The 16,366-nt window shown below is 40.4% G+C and overlaps 2 long non-coding RNA genes across 2 annotated transcripts; one reads left to right on the top strand and one right to left on the bottom strand.

Annotated features, from left to right (window-relative positions):
• Window positions 1-11,304: 11,304 nt before the first annotated feature.
• On the top strand, window positions 11,305-15,978 carry LOC127568871 (uncharacterized). The gene is made up of 3 exons (XR_007956094.1): window positions 11,305-11,579; window positions 12,745-12,959; window positions 15,881-15,978. It is a non-coding gene; the product is annotated as an uncharacterized LOC127568871 (long non-coding RNA).
• LOC127568873 (uncharacterized) lies at window positions 11,754-12,447 on the bottom strand. Its single transcript, XR_007956096.1, has 3 exons — window positions 12,399-12,447; window positions 12,081-12,300; window positions 11,754-11,901 (listed from the first exon to the last, which is right to left on the bottom strand). It is a non-coding gene; the product is annotated as an uncharacterized LOC127568873 (long non-coding RNA).
• Window positions 15,979-16,366: the final 388 nt, after the last annotated feature.

Below are 16,366 nucleotides of genomic sequence, written 5' to 3'. Positions count from 1 at the left end.
CTTCCCCTTTTCCTATCTTCAGTCCTGAAGGAAGGTCCTGACCCAAAACGTTGACTGCCTGCTTTTCTCCACGGATGCTGCCTGATCTGCTGAGTTCCTCCAGCATTATCATGTCAAACATCTCTGCCAGGGCTCCATCAATTTCTTCCCTGGCTTCTCACAATGTCCTAGGACACATTTGGTCAAGCCTCTTGCTCTTGCAATTGCAATTAGCTCTTGCATTTTGCCAGCTATCTGCTCTATAATGCTTTGTGTGGCAACTTTGGTTTTTGTCTTGCACAGACATCCTTGGATGATGCACTGGAACCAATGGACACATCATAACAGGATAAATCGTCAATTATGTAGGATGTAGGTTGCCATGATGACTCAAATGTAGATGTTGCAAAGGTTGACTGCAGAATTAAAGCGTAATGACCGCAGTTAGGGCCACGGGCATTGATATGTGTGATTCTCTGCTTTAGGTCACAAACCAGGACACAAAGTTCTTTTGCAATATGACATAGAGATGAGAAGCCACGTGGTATCTGTACAATTTCATGCATGCAGTGACTGGAACCTTGCACCAAGGGACAAGCAGTCACTGGAACCTCAAACCAAAGGGTGTGCCGTCAGTGGAAGCTCGTACTAAAGGGGTGGGGTGTGCAACCAGAGAAACCTGGAGTGGTATGTAGACAGTGGAATCTTGCACCATGGTCTGCGTAGGATCTTAGTAAAACTGCATGCCCTCTGCTCATTCTCCCAGTACTGCAGAAATCAGGAATAAGACATGATTGACCGCCTTGGAAAGGATGGCATCAGTAACCCTCCTTATGAGATGTCATTCCAACAGGTCCTGCTTTAAGGTTGCAGTTATGTCTGCACTGGGGGGTGAACCTCATTCTAGAAACTCAGCCATCTCACACGTTGTTCCTCGATGAAGTTTGGGTCGAGCATTGTTCTCTGCATAATCTGGCGGGATATTGCTTCTTGCTCATAACCTAATTGGCTTCTATCTCTTCCAGAAGGCCATCCACTTCATTGCGTCCTGTGGTTATCCTCACATTCATTTCATATTTCGGTGGGAAGTGATTACTAATGCACCCATCTCTGGGAGCAGTTGTTTGCACAGAAGACTTGAAGTCAAAAAAAAGTCCTGCAGCACCTGCCAGACCACTCTTTGTTGACTTCAGCAACTCTTACTCTAGAGATCACCAAATCTTGTGAAAACACAGGAATAAAGAGAGAAAATTAGCTAGCAACTAACCTCTAAGTAGTGAATAATTCTTTTAAACAGCACTGCTGGAAAGGTCCTTTCTGCTGTGCAATGTTCAGGCCTGGGAGGTTGTTAGCTGAAACATTGAGTCCAAAATGTCAAATCTGCACTGTACATTGATTGTTATTCATGTACATGTACCATGAATTTGGACAAATCAATGTTGAGGCCATCAGGTTGGAGACTACCAAGGCGGAATATGAGGTGTTGTTCTTCCCATGGCAGTAGAGGAGGACATGGATAGACATGTCAGTATGGGAGTGGGATGTGGAATTGAAGTGGGTGGCCACCGGGAGATCCTTGCTTTTGTGGTGGACAGAGCAAAGGTGCTTGACTGAACTGTGTCGGGTCTCACTGATGTAGAGGAGGCCGCACCAGGAGCACCGGATGCAATAAATGATTCACAGGTAAATCCCTCGGATTCACAGGTGAAGTGCTGCCTCACCTGGAAGGATTACCTAGGGCCCTGAATGGTGGTGAGGGAGGAGGTGTAGGGACAGGTGTAGCACTTAGTGTGGTTGCAGGGATAAGTACCCAGAGGGTCATCTGTGGGGACGGATGAGCGGACAAGGGAGTCGTGGAGAGCGCAATCCCTATGGAAAGCAGAGAGAGGGGGAAGGGGAAGATGTGCCTGGTGGTCGGATCCTGTTGGAGGTGGCAGAAGTTGCAGAGAATGATGTGTTGAATGTGGAGGCTCATGGGGTCGTAGGTGAGGACAAGGGGAACCCTGTGCTTGTTATGTCAGTAGGGTGGGGGGGAGGTAGATGGGGTGAGGGCAGATATGTGAGAAATGGAAGAGGTGCAGGTGAGGGCAGTATTGATGATAGTGGAAGGGAAACCCTGTTTACTGAAAAAGGAGGACATCTTAGATGTCCTGGAGTGGAAAGCCTCATCATGGGAACAGATGCAGCGAGTGAATTGAAGTGGATGGCCACCGGGAGATCCTGAACTGAAGTGGATGGGAACTTCTTATTCTGGCTCCCGCCCTCTGCCTTTCCAGTCCTGATGAAGGGTCTTGACCCAAAACATTGACTGTTTATTTCTTCCATAGATGCTGCCTGACCTGCTGTGTTCCTCTAGCATTTTTGTGTGTTGCTCCAGATTCCAGCATCTGCAGAATCTCTTGTGTCTCCACCTTGCCTTTTCAAATGCAGACAGATCCTATCTCTCAGAATCTCTTCCCATAACTTTCCTGTAGTTCTCTGGAATATCCCTGCATGTATGGGATTGGGCCTGGGCTGAACAATTCACAACAGAGCCCCTGGAGTGAAAAGCAAAAAAGATCAGCCGTGGATCCCACTCTTAATTGTTCCCTTGTTACTCCTGTTGGAAAGGATGAACATTTCCCTTCAATAAGAGATTTTTAGAGCCGGGAATCCTATTCCCTTTTGGTAGAATGTTATATAAAGACAGGGTTGTGTTTGTCAGTGGTGTGCCCCATGATAAGATTTCTTGTCAACACTCGTTTCCTTGGCTCATGTGTGATTAATAGCCGATTGGACAAGAGACGCATGTGGCTGAAGCGTATGAAACTATATCCCAGCAAAAATACATGTTCCCAGGAGAGGAGAAAATTAAAGGAAAAAATAATTGTAAACCCATACTTATTTCTGCAGAGAACCACAGGCATATGGAGTTGGAGCAATGATTCTGATTCATCACTGACAAACATAAACCTGGCATCACAAGATTCTTAACACAATCTTAGAATCTTTTGAGTGGAGACAAGTTCCTGAGCACTCTTAAAATTTGGCAACCAGACTACATTGTTTATAATGAAGCAATAATGGAAGCGTAAATAAAGACTAGCCATAGTTTGTCTCATTTGCTTTTTGCAATTTGTTTCTAAATGATTCACCCTGCGCAGGCAATAAGTGCTCTACAAATGGTAACAGTCATTACATGTTACCATAGCATAGCAATACAAATGAAAAACTTTATTAACCTCGAACACTCATTGGTACAGTAATGGTCTGGAGATTATAAGGTTTTAGGAACCTTCACATGCCATGAGAAATGTTTTTGTTACAGCAGATTAATCATTGCTTCAAGCCTCTTGAAGCATAACATGGCATGCCACAACTAAAGGTCCATCAATTTCTGTCAAGAAAGAATAGCCTATTGTACTAAAGTAACCCAAGGCAATTTATGTTGAAGGGTGTGAAAGAAAGCTTCTGCTGACTCAGGTATGAGGTAATCAAAACCTGGATGTTTTTTTGTTAAAAATCGCTTAACACTGAACCACCAGTCATCCACAAAAACCACAGTTAAAGCTCATAGTTATGAGGATATTTTCAGTTTCCTAATGCAAATATCTGAATTAAAAAAATTAGTCAATGGAGGGAAATTGTTCTTGTAAAACATAGCATTATATGAAAAGCGTGTTAGCTTTATACTTAATGATTATAGATCTACTTTCTGCATCAGTCCATGTATGTATTTGTACTGTTTTCATCCATTCTCTAGTGAGGAATTTTCTGCCAAAATAATAAAAGCAAGGATGTTTCCCGCCAATTAATTGCACTCACAAAGATCAGTTTAATTGGGAGCAGATTATGTAATCTGGAACAAAAAAACTGCAGATGCTGAAAATCCAAATCAAAAACAAAATGCTAGAAGCACTCAGCAGGTCAAGCAGCATCCACAAGGAGAGTAACAGAGTTGATCTGTTGGGTAAAGGATTTTTCATGGAACTGTTCACTAGTGTAGCCCAGAACAAATGCAGCAAATGCTGTATGCACTCAGCAGGCCAAGCAGCATCAGTGGATAGAGAAACTGAGTCAATGCTTCAGATCAAGAACCCTTCATTAGAACTGGAAAACAAGCATGACAGGTTCTTAATCCAGAATAGGAAAAGTGTGAAGCCAAGTGTGTTGCAAGTTGCAGACAGGAGAAAAGGTGAAGAGAGCAGAGGAAATGCCTGTGATAGCGTGCCAACTAAATTTGTCGAGGTAACAACTTTTAAAATCAGATTTGTTGTCACTTTAATTCCCTGTCCCTCTCCCACTCTGACTTCTCAGTTTTTGATCTACTACCTTTTTCCAATGATGTCCATTGCAAGCACAAGGAACAGTGGTTGTCTGAGTACATTGCAGCACTTGGAACTTAATATTGAACTTGAGAATTTCAAGTAACCCTGTTTTATTTATGGAAGTGGCTCCACCTTTTTTTGATTTGTTTCATTTTTGTTCTTTTCTGTCTCCACCTGTGGATTTTTAAGTTAATTGTTACTTGGACAACTTTGGTTATCACTCTATCACAGATATTTCCTCTGTTCTATCCACCCCTTTCCTCCCTACAGCTTAAAACAGGTATGTTTTTCACTTTTCCAGTTCCGATGAAGGGTTCTTGACCTGAAACAATAACTCATTTTCTCTCCCCGCTGATGCTGCTTGACCTGCTGAGTGATACAGCATCTGCCACATTTTTTCTGGATTATTTTATTGATTGTTTCCTGGTGATGTAATATCCACTGCAAAGTTGTATTGTGTGCTATTCAAATGAGCATATCTAACATCTTCCTGATGTCAGATGCACTTAATGAAATCATTACCTCTCTTATCAACATAAACTGAAATTTTCAAGTGCAAATTATAACAGTCACTGTACCATTAGGAGCACACTGTAGTGTTGTGCTGCTTTTATTGTTTAAAGGGATGCTTTACTCATTGGCAGACCTGAGTGAGCATCTAGAAGCACAAGGAAGGCGTGCCAGCATCTTTACTTCCTTAAGAGGTTAAGGAGATTTGACTTGTCACTGAACACTCTGACAAACTTCTGCAGATGTACTGTTGAAAACATCCTGACTGCTTACATCACGGTCTGGTACTGAAATCTGAATGCGCAGGAGCATAAGAAGCTGCAGAGAGTAGTGGACTTATCCCAATACATCACAGGGACATCCCTCGCCACCATCGGTAGTATCAACAGGAGGCGCTTCCTCAAGAAGGCAACATCCATCATCAAAGATCCCCACCATCCAGGCCATGCCACCTTCTCGCAGCTACCATTGGGCAGGAGGTACAGAAGCTTGAAGTCCCACACCACAAGGTTCAAGAACAGTTACTTCCCTTCAACCATTTGGTTCTTGAACCAACCAGCACAACCCTAATCACTACAGTTTAGCAACACTATGATCCACTATAATCACATTGATCAATTTGCACTAAAATTGACTTTGATTTTTTTGTTCTCATTATGTCCTTTCTTGTAAAAATAGTGCATAATTTATATTTAATTTATTTTTTTCTTGTGAATGCTGCTTATATAATGCCATGTGTCTGTGATGCTGCTGCAAGTAAGTTTTTCATTGCACCTGTGCATACATGTACTTGTGCATTTGACAATAAACTCAACTTTGCCTTTGAGCTCAATTCAGGTTGCTCAAACACCCTGCAAGGTTAGCAGAGAATGCTGAAGATGACAGGGAGTTCTTCTTTCAAAACTGAACCATTGCGATACTTATTCAATTGGTGCCTTGATAATGATAGTAGTGACAGTACTCCATTACTGGAGGCATCAATGTGTCCTTGTCTGGCTAACCAGAGCAGGGAGAGGTCCCTGATGAAAAATGCATGGGCCTCCTCATGATAAGATTTCTTCCCTTTCTTGATTTCTCCATCTCCATCTCAAGGGATGGATTTGCCACTAATATTCATGACAAGCCTACAGACTCCCACAATTTTGAATTCATTTCCTTCCATCCTCCTTCCTGTGAGGACTTCATTCTATTCTCCTGGTTTCCTTGGCGATATTGTGTAAGATCTGATGATGATGTTTTCCACACCAGTCCTTATAAGATTTTCTTTTCCTTTTTCTTTACCCACTGTTTTATCTGCATCATTTTTAACAGGGTTCTCACATAACTCTGTTCCATTTGCCCACAGCTCTGCTCTCACCCTCTCTCCTCCCACTTACAACAAGGATAGTGTTCCCCTTGTCCTCATTTCACCTCACCATCCTTCACATTCAATGGATCATCCTCTATAATTACTATCACCTTCATTGTAATGCCACCCACTAACATATCTTCCACTCTCTCCCCTTTCAGCTCTATGAAGGAACAGTTTTCTCCACAATTCCCTGGTTCAGTCTTCCATTTCCACCAACACTCACTCTCCTTTTTGCAGCAGGGAGGAGAAACATCTGCCCCTTTACCTCTTCCCTTCCCACCGTCCAGGGACACAACACTCCTTCCAGGTGGAACATCAATTCACTTGTACTCCTTCCAATCTAGTATACCACATTCAGTGCTCAAAATGTTATCGCCTCTACAATGGGGAAACCAAATGCACATTAGGTGACTACTTTACAAAACACTTCTGTTTAGGCTGCAAGGGTAACTGGGTCTCCAGTTGCTTGTAACTTTAATTGTTCTTTCCGCTTCTAATCTTGTCTTTGATTTCTTACACTGTTTCAATAAAGCAGAACGTAAGCTCGAGGAACAGCATCTGACCCTTTGACCTGACATTCTATAGCCCTTAAATCTCAATACTGATGTTAACAATTTCAGATAACCTGCTTTTCCATTTTTGTGTTAGAAACAAATAGTTCTGATGAAAATAGAAAATGCTGGAGACACGTCTGTGGAAAGAGAAAATGAGTCAACAGTTCTGGTCAAAGATCCTTCATCAGAACTTCGGCATTCTGACTGGATCCAACGTTTTTCCCTTTTTTCTGTCCTCGATTATTTATTCCTATTTACCGTCTTCTCTCAACTAACACCATCAGCACTTGCATCACTAACTCTCTTTCAATCTTGACCCTAAAACAGGCATTCCTTTCACTTTTTCCAACTGTCAAACTTAAAATATATTTAATTTCTAACTTTTCGAATTCTGATGAAAGTTCAGCAAACTTGAAACGTTAACTATGTTTCTCTCCAAAGATGCTGTTTGATCTGCTGCGCATTTCAAGAATTTTCTGTTTTGTACTCCCAAAATGTTTCCCTTCACTGAAGTTCTTAACCTTGCTTGTTCCATGGTCCACATTCCATTTTCACCCTTTTCCTTTCCTCCCAATTCATTTTCTTGTCCTTGCCTTCCACATTACCAGCCTTCACATTCAACCATTCATTCTCTGGCATTTCCTGGACTTCCATTGTGATGCTCCCAAAAACCACATTTTTTTCTCTTTCCCTCTATAACACCTAGATTTATTTGTAATTACACCCAATGCCCTCTCCTCGAAACCATGGTACCTTGCTGTACAACTTCAGAACTCACGCCTACTCTTTTACCTCTTCCTTTCTCACTGTGCTGGTCCCCAAACAATCTGTCCATCTGAAACAATGAGTGACATTTTTAAAAAACTTTGGCATACATTTCTCTCCTCTTTGAAACAATACTGTAATTGCTGAAATTGTAACAAGGAATGACTTTTCTTGTCAATAAAGAACAAATTCAAAAACCAACATTATTAAACAACAGTGGATAACACACCCTCACCCATCTCTCATGGCTTGAATTGGATGAAGAACACTCTGGGGAGCCACAGTAATAATGGGTGTTTACTAACTCTCTCTTCATTTACTCTCAGCAACTTACTTCACTAGTAGTTCACAGGAGATCACCTGATTAGTCTAATGTCTTGTTGTTCATATTTTTTTAAGTGTATCTGTCATGCATTGAGGTTTCTGCCTTATCAGCATATTGAAATTGCCCAAGCTACATTCAAGAGGGAGTTAGATATAGTTCTCATGGTTAAAGAGGTTAAGAAAGCAAAAACAAGGTACTGAATTTAAATGATTAGACATGGTAACATTGGAAGATGGGGAAGTTGCAAAGGGTTGCAAGGCTCTCTGCAGCTTTTACTTTCTCTTTTTGTCTAATATACTCTGTTCAGATCCCACAGTTTTATAGCACATCTGTGGATACCTGCCTCCTCTTCACCCCTCCCCAACCCCCACCATTGAATACTGTGAACAAAACTGATCAGAAAATGTCCCCAAAAGCTTACAAAGCTATCGAAATGTCTTCTTGGCTCCAAGTCAGGCCATAAGACTACTTTGGTAACAGTGTTGAATTCTGAAGAGATTGAGCCCATGAAATGGAAGCCTGCAGGTTTAAATTCAAACATTGTGATTGGTTTTCGGCAGTCTTTAAGTTTCACCTCTTTCCTCATTTCCTCCACCAACACAGCAAAGCTAGAAAGTACATAGATGAAATCATTGAAATACTTGCTTTGTAGAGGTCAATCGCAATCAAGAACAACTAGACATAGACACATAAATTCTTCTTTCATATCAAATATCAATGTCAGTCCACATATACTGCTCAGAGCTCCCACTGTACCAGCATGGATATTTTGCAGGCTACCCACAAGATGCACTGGCAACAAATGTTTAATGATGCATTCTGTGGTCTGATCATGATTTCCACATCCTTCAATGACATGCTTTAATCTCCCATCTGTAGAAAAGGTGGCAGGATAGCAGATGAACACATCTACAGTAGTTGATTATTGTCCAAGAAGAAAAATTCACCATAGCCACGGACTCCCACAGCTGCAAGCACTGTACATAAGCCTCCCAGAGTCAGGGTAATTCTGTCAAAGCCTCCTTCCATGCCATTGTGTCCGATATGATTTTTATTCTTCCTCAACTGAGGATTTCCTTCCTCATTGGCAAGGTCTTCAATCACATGGGCTCCATATCTCACATTCATGCTCTCATCTACTTCCCTGTCTCCAACAAACAAAATCATCATTTTCTCATCTCCCCCCACCTCCTGACCCCTTTTGCATTCACTTTCAATGAACTGTCCACCAACATTTCTGATATCCCCGACACAATGTTGCCACCAGACACATCTCTCCACTATCCAGGATCCTAGCAACTATGTTCAGGTGAAATAGTGATCTAGCTGTATCTATTGCTCTCATTGCAGTCTTCCCTGCACTGGAACTGTTTTGCAAAATATCTTCATTTTGGTACATAAACATTACCCAGTTGCTAGTCACCTGTAACTTTAAATCTCCAACCTATTCCAGTCCTAGTATCTGTCTTTGACTCCATACACTATATCAATGAAGCACAACATAAGCATGAATAACAGCTTTTCTTTCAGCTAAGTACATTAAAACCATCTGGGCTTAACACTGAATTCAACAATTCTAGTTAACAGCTCTGTTATTCCCATTTACTCTTCCACTCGACCAGTCTTTTGTTTCTTCACATGTCCTACTAGCAGCCCTTTTGCCTTGCGACTTTATCCCTCTGTCACTTAATATTTCAATAACCAACTCTGTTTTATCTCCTTATCCCCTTCCTTTCTCTGCATCTTAAACCCTCAAATTTTGTTGATTCTGCAAGATCTTTGAACCTGAAGCATTAACATTCTGCACAGATACTGCCTGACCTAAGTATTTCCAACACTTTCTATTTTTATTTCTAATATCCGTAAGAAATCCACTTACATCTAACATTTTTGTAAAAAAAAATTCAGAAGAGGTCATCAAGGCAGAATTGATTTGGCGACAGTTCAAAATGGACTTCTGGACTTTGATCAATGAATAATTGCATTCTTTAGTAACTGCATATTCAAAATAAATATATGGTGCGACAACATTTGCACACACAGGCAACAAATGTGTTCTTATCAATAGAAGCATTGCACTGGTAATCCCTACATTAGAATTCAACCTGATAGTAAACAGGAGGGTCTGAATGCCTGCTCCAATGTGTATTCAGCAAGTTTTAGGATGAAGTTAATGATCCTCCTCAGCTTCTTCCTGAATTCTGGAGGTGTTGGCTATTTGATGGTTGTGAATGAAACCGGCTCCTGTATGGGAGAGCCTTTAACATATTCTAACATAGTGTCTTAAAGGAAATATTTCAGATCTGGTTAGACCACACTTAGAGTACTGTGTCCAGTTCAGGTTGCCTCATTATAGGAAGGATGTGGAAGCTTTGGAAAGGGTGAAGAGGAGATTTACCAGGATACTGCCTGGTTTAGAAAGTATGCATTATGAGGAGAGACTAAGAGAGCTAGGGCTTTACTCTTTGGAGAGAAGGAGGATGAGAGGAGACATTATAGAGGTATACAATATATTAAGAGGAATAGATAGAGTAGACAGCCAGCACCTCTTTCCCAGGGCACCAATGCTCAATACAAGAGGGCATGGCTTTAAAGTAATGGGTGGAAAGTTCAAGGGAAATATCAGAGGTAGGTTTTTTACCCAGAGAGTGGTTGCGGCATGGAATGCGCTGCCTGGGGCAATGGTGGAGGCAGGTACATTGGTCAAATTCAAGAGATTGCTGGTTAAGCATATGGAAGAATTTAGAATAGAGGGATATGTGGGGGGAAGGGGTTAGACAGTCTTAGCAAGGTTTAAAGGTCGGCACAACATTGTGGGCCGAAGGGCCTTTATTGTGTTGTACTTCCTATGATTCTATGATTTCTGTTTGACTGTAGATATTAAGATTCAAGTTCAGTTTTACAGAAGTTATTAAAACAGAAGTATCTCTCTAACCATGAGTGAGTTAAAGTTTTGATATGATAAAGAAGAATCATCACCCATCCCCAGTGCTAACGAAATGATCAAATCCATCAAATTTAAACTCGTGGCTCCATTGCATGTAGTTATTGGTGTATTGATCTAGTTAGTCTGCATTCCCTAAAATTCTGTTATAGAGTCATACAGCACAGAAGCAGGTCCTTCAGCCCAACTGGTCCATGTCGACAAAGATTCCCATCTATGCTCATCCCATTTGCCCGCATTTGGCCCATATTCCTCTAAACCTTTCCTATCCATGTACCTATCCAATACCTTTTAAAGGTTGTTCATAAAAGAAATTGTTGTAAAAAAATCTCAACTCTGTTCAGCCTGTTTCTATCAGTGGGGAACGAATTGTGTCAGCCTTTTGCTACGTCATCTCTTGTTCGTTAATTTTTAGTGGACTTGCACTAGAATTCATTGCCAATTAATGACTCAAGAGTACAATGTCCTCCTGAAAACCTATGGGTTCAGTGCGCAAACATCAAGCAACATTTTTCTCCTAAATCCATCGGTTTAAAGAATCATTAATCAGTTGGAAGAGTGAATTCAGAGTCAACTCAAATTCAAATCGGAAAATAAGAAGGAGAAATGAAATCACTGAATTGAGAGAGAAAAATGTGGGTCAGAATAAAAAAAATGCATTTTTGAAAAGCAAACTCTGACAATAGTTTAAATGTGAAGGAATGAGACTCTACACTTTTAAAGTTAATTTTCAGTGGCAGAGAGGTCATTGGACAGTAAATAAACATATCACACTGTTAAGGAGGTACAAGAACTGGAGAGGCCAAGCTCCAACCTTTTTAACAAGATTACTTGTGTTTTTCAGGTAAGTATAGAAACTTCATGTCAGCCTCATTGATTTCAGTGAACATCCCCCAGTGAGGATAGTATTGTCAAGTAGATTCTGAGGGAGTACAGTATTTTAGATGATAGCTTTCTGCAGTTGCTGTTAACTTGCACATTAATAACAGTATGTGTTGTCAACCTCAGAGTTATTTTAACCAGCTCAGGCTAATTAATTACAAGTCTCAATGGCAAACCTTTTTGAGGTATCTTGCTGTGGAATGTGAAAGCTCCAGTACCTGAATGAGATAACATTCATGTCGAAGTTAAACCAGCTTGCCATGGTTATAATGTAGAATTTCCTCCTGTAGACCATGAAGTAATGTAAATCATGAGAACATAAGAACCTGCTAATGGTATTGAACAATAGTGTACTTTTGATATCTTAGAAAATTGCAATTTCATTAGAACATTATTAATTACAGCAATTGTTTTACATTCCATCATTTATAACTAAGAAGGATTCTTCCTTTTTGCTACTTACCATTCAGCCTCCCACATTAATTGAAAATTAATGTGGTGATATGTTTAGTTTGACTGTAAAATTAGTATTCCATCCCAAATCTTTCAATGGGCCATCTCTTGTACAAACAGAGCAGAAATACTCCTTGAGCATCAGGAGTCAGTCGAAAATATTGTCGGAGTTTTCATTACAATATTCCCTTGTAGTTCAGATGAATGTTACTAATGTTAATGTCAATGGCCTGAAAAATAGGAAATAAAATAATGCAAAAATAATCAGGATGGTAATTTAATTTTAAATATGTATTTTGGACTCAACATCCTACAGTTGAACAGATACCATTTCCTTCCCATTGATGGCCATTCCTTATGCGTGAGTCTACCTTGTAAGTGTTGGGTTGCTATTCAGCAGTGGGTGTATTGAACTTAACCTGTCCGGTCATCACCCAACATCCATTCACTCCCACTTCCCAGCAAAGATCATTACCTCACAGTAAATATATCCCAAAAGGTTCAATGAGTTTAACCACTGAGCCTTTGTGTGAGCTGTGATAACTGATCTTAGTTGGAGTAATGGTGCAACCTAATAATTCCTGTCAAAGATATATACTTAGATGAAAGGAGAAGGGATAGTTGCAACGTTTTATAGTTTGACGATATTGTAATTGTCATGTCTTCTTTCACAGCACTTCCCAAACCCACATCATTCACTCCCGAGAAGAACAAAGTCAGAGCCTGGGTTAGTACACCACTAGCTCCAAGTTGCCCTCCAAGTCACACACGTGACTTGGACATGTATCATCATCACTGGATTAAAGACCCCATCTACCAGCAATGTAGAGTACCCTCACTGCACATTCTGCAGACATTCAGGAAGGCAATACAAGGCAAATGGAAAAAGGTAATAAATGTTGGCCTTGGTCATGATAAACACATCATGAGAATGAATGAAAAAAAAGCTCAGTTCAGCTATAAACAATGGACACCAGCAAAGTACTGGAGGTTATCTGGCGCACACAGAAACAGCGTCATGGCAAAAGGAGGAAGGGGGTTAAAAAAAAAGCATAAATGTTAACCTTGACTGCCTTTTTAGATAGAGATGGAGACAGTCATGCAGCATGGATTGGCCAGATGAGTCCATGCAGAGTATCATGTGATGCCAATCCCCACATTAGCATCAATTCTCACCAAACTGGAGCACTCACCTACACACAAGGGAACATTTTAAAGTAGCCAATCAACTGACAAATCTGCATATCCCAGAGATGTGGGAGGAAACCAGAGGAGCTGGACAGAGTTACAGGGAGAACATGCAAACTCTGCCCATACAGCATCGGGGGTCAGGATTGAACCAAGTTGCTGGGGCTGTGAGGCAGCAGCTCCACCAGCTGCAACGTTGTTTCCTTCTTCCAGCTAAGAGTACTTATTGCACTCTAACTGTCAGTCTGGATGTGATGAGCTAAAGAGTGTTTTGCATTGGCTCTTACTTAATTCAAATCATGTGAAATCAGCATGCAAGAGAAAAAGTGACTTACAACTGTGTCACTGGAATAAGAACATGTTATTTAGCAACATAAGCATGGCGAGGATATGGAAAAACATTTGTCTCCCATGGTTCAACATAAAAGCACTTGAACTCAGCACAGACCAGTGATCACTGAGATTATCATAATTCACTGGGCTTAGCCCAGAACTGCCTTTACAACTAAGTCATGGAGGCATTTGGGAGCTGTAATTTCTTATATGGGAGATTGTTCTAATAACTTGTATTTTATGTCCGGGTTAAGAAAGTATTGGCTTACTTTCAGCCATACTAGTCTCTATTAATTTAGAATTATCCCCCTCACAGAAATGGTCCTGCCAACAACTGTAATTTGGAGGTAATTAAAGTTAACCCTTTTCATATGTTGGAACACACTTTCCCACTGAAGTTGTTTGGGACTTTTTGGGAAAACACATAAATGCCTGCTGTTAGCCTAATATTAGGTCCTTTAATTGCATACTTTCCATACCATATAATTAAATATTTATGCTGTATTTTATCAGACTTAAACATGTAAAAGGAACTGTCATCCCAACCCAAAGGAGTGTAGTGATTAAAGCTGATGAATAGGTATTGAGTGTAAGCAGTATATGTAGCAGGATGTAGTTATCTGGCTACCTGATACATACATTCCTTTGCATTATGCCTGAGAAGACAACAAAACAACCTCCTTCAGTCCCAGTAATCAAGTAACGAATGCTGCATTTAAATTGAAGTGCAGTCACCAGAGGCAGCGCCAGCAACAATGCTAGAATAAAAAAAACAAAGCAGAATTCAGTCCTTGTAGCAGCATGGGGTACCTCCACAGAAGTGGCTTTCTTGTGCTATCAACGGCAAGAAGATTGCTAATAGTGTGCATTGGCACTTTGACTTGGTTCTGGATGGGGTGAGCTTTAAGAGATTCAGTGAAGGGCATTGTGTCATTTTGTTGGACTGTCTGGACATTCTCCAGCAATCAGAAATGTATGCCACCGGGAAATAAAAATCATCATTAGGTTTTCTAAATAACTGCATGCACAATAGTTTAGGTGTTTCTGTTTGCGGTCTCAAATCTCCTATGCAACGTTAAATGTTAGAAGCAGTCTGTTGCAGAAGATTGACAATAATTTTGTTTATTACAAAGATATCAAGGATTGAATGACATTTACCTGTTGATAATGACTGCATTAATAATCATTATTTTCCCTTAAGTGCTTCAATATGGATAAAAGACATGAATAATCCTTACAGGAACTCAGGGGTGGGTGATGGCAAAAGTGTTTTAAATGGTTTCCTTTTCATGATGTGGCATTGCTGCCTGCAGCTTCACTTTGATCACACATTTCACCAAGGGTCATAAGATTAACAGAGGTTTTGTAATTTTTACATTAACTGCTAAAAAAAAACACATTTTCAAAAATGTGAAATATGATTTGCTTTCCACCATTTGTTCTCTGTTTCCTTCCTTGTGTTCAGGTGCGTCATCATTATTTCCCCATACTATTTAACCAAGTAGACAAAAGTGCCCCAACATAGGTACTGCTAATGTTGAGTTGTCATTGACAAATGGCTTGGACTCCATGATCCCCATGGGATGTACTCCTCAATCTGACTTGAGTTAGTGGATCTCAGCCATGGTTCCTGAAAGCAATGCTTCAACTGTCTCAGCTCGCCTGAGTTGCTGAGAAGAAAAACCATACATAAATCTCATTCTTGATGGTTCTTCATTGGCCTACTGGAGAGTACAACTCAGACGAAGGTGGGATAGAAGTTGGCTCCAATGCCATCCAAAGAAAAAAATCCACACAACTCTTCCAAAGTTCTCCTTGGGCAAATTAGAGCAAATCAAATCTAATTTTCTCCTAATTTTCATTCAGTTGACTTCATCTGAAATAAAATTGGTTGAAATATAAAACTGCCAGCACACTATCTTCCCTTTTACAGGCACCATTGGGCGCACTTCAGGACTGACAACCTTGGTGAGATACTATAGTGCAAATGATAGCTTTGAATTTGCACCAGCACGTGATTGGAAAGCATTATGGTTTTAGTGCCTAATAATCATGGAGGGTTCATAAGAAATTCAGCTAGGAAGGATTGACTGCCTGGAGCAGAGCCTGCCAGCCATTCCCTTCAGTTAATGAGGTAAATGCTGCCTCTTTTGCCATTGTGCATTAAATAAGTGCCCATTGCAAGCAAATGGAAGCAAATTGATCGGTATCTCCCATCACATTTTTATCAAAATTAATGGATGGAAATTTAGATGCATCAATTATCAACTTGCTTTTCCTTCCACCTAGTTTTCTTCCATCTTTGGCTGCTTGTGAAGAAAGAAATAAAAATGCTGTATTGTCATTGAAGAGAAACTTGAAGGTGGGAAATGTCGATTTGGGTGCTAACACTGCAAGCTCCTTGCTTCATGTTGTTACACATTCTCCAATTTGTGCACCTGTTGGTCAGGTTAGGAATTCACCATAGGATTCTTTCAAGTTTAATCCAAAGAAACACCATCTCCTGGAAATCTGATCACTCAGTTATTATTTACAGTGAAATGATTGTTTGCTAACTCCAACATAAACCTATATTTTCTGCAGTAAGTACAGCACTAATGTACAACCCACGATGACTAAAACATCAATTAAAGCAATAATTACAATGCAGACTGGCAATGTTTCAGATACTAAATATGTGGGTCATATGTCACATTTCAAAAAGGGTTTCACTCCTCACATCTCTAAAGGAAATAGTTAGTCACACATCTGCCACATACACAGTACTGAGAGAAT

Source organism: Pristis pectinata, chromosome 3 (assembly GCF_009764475.1).
Source record: "Pristis pectinata isolate sPriPec2 chromosome 3, sPriPec2.1.pri, whole genome shotgun sequence".
NCBI lineage: Eukaryota > Metazoa > Chordata > Chondrichthyes > Rhinopristiformes > Pristidae > Pristis > Pristis pectinata.
This window is presented reverse-complemented; position numbering and strand designations above follow the sequence as displayed.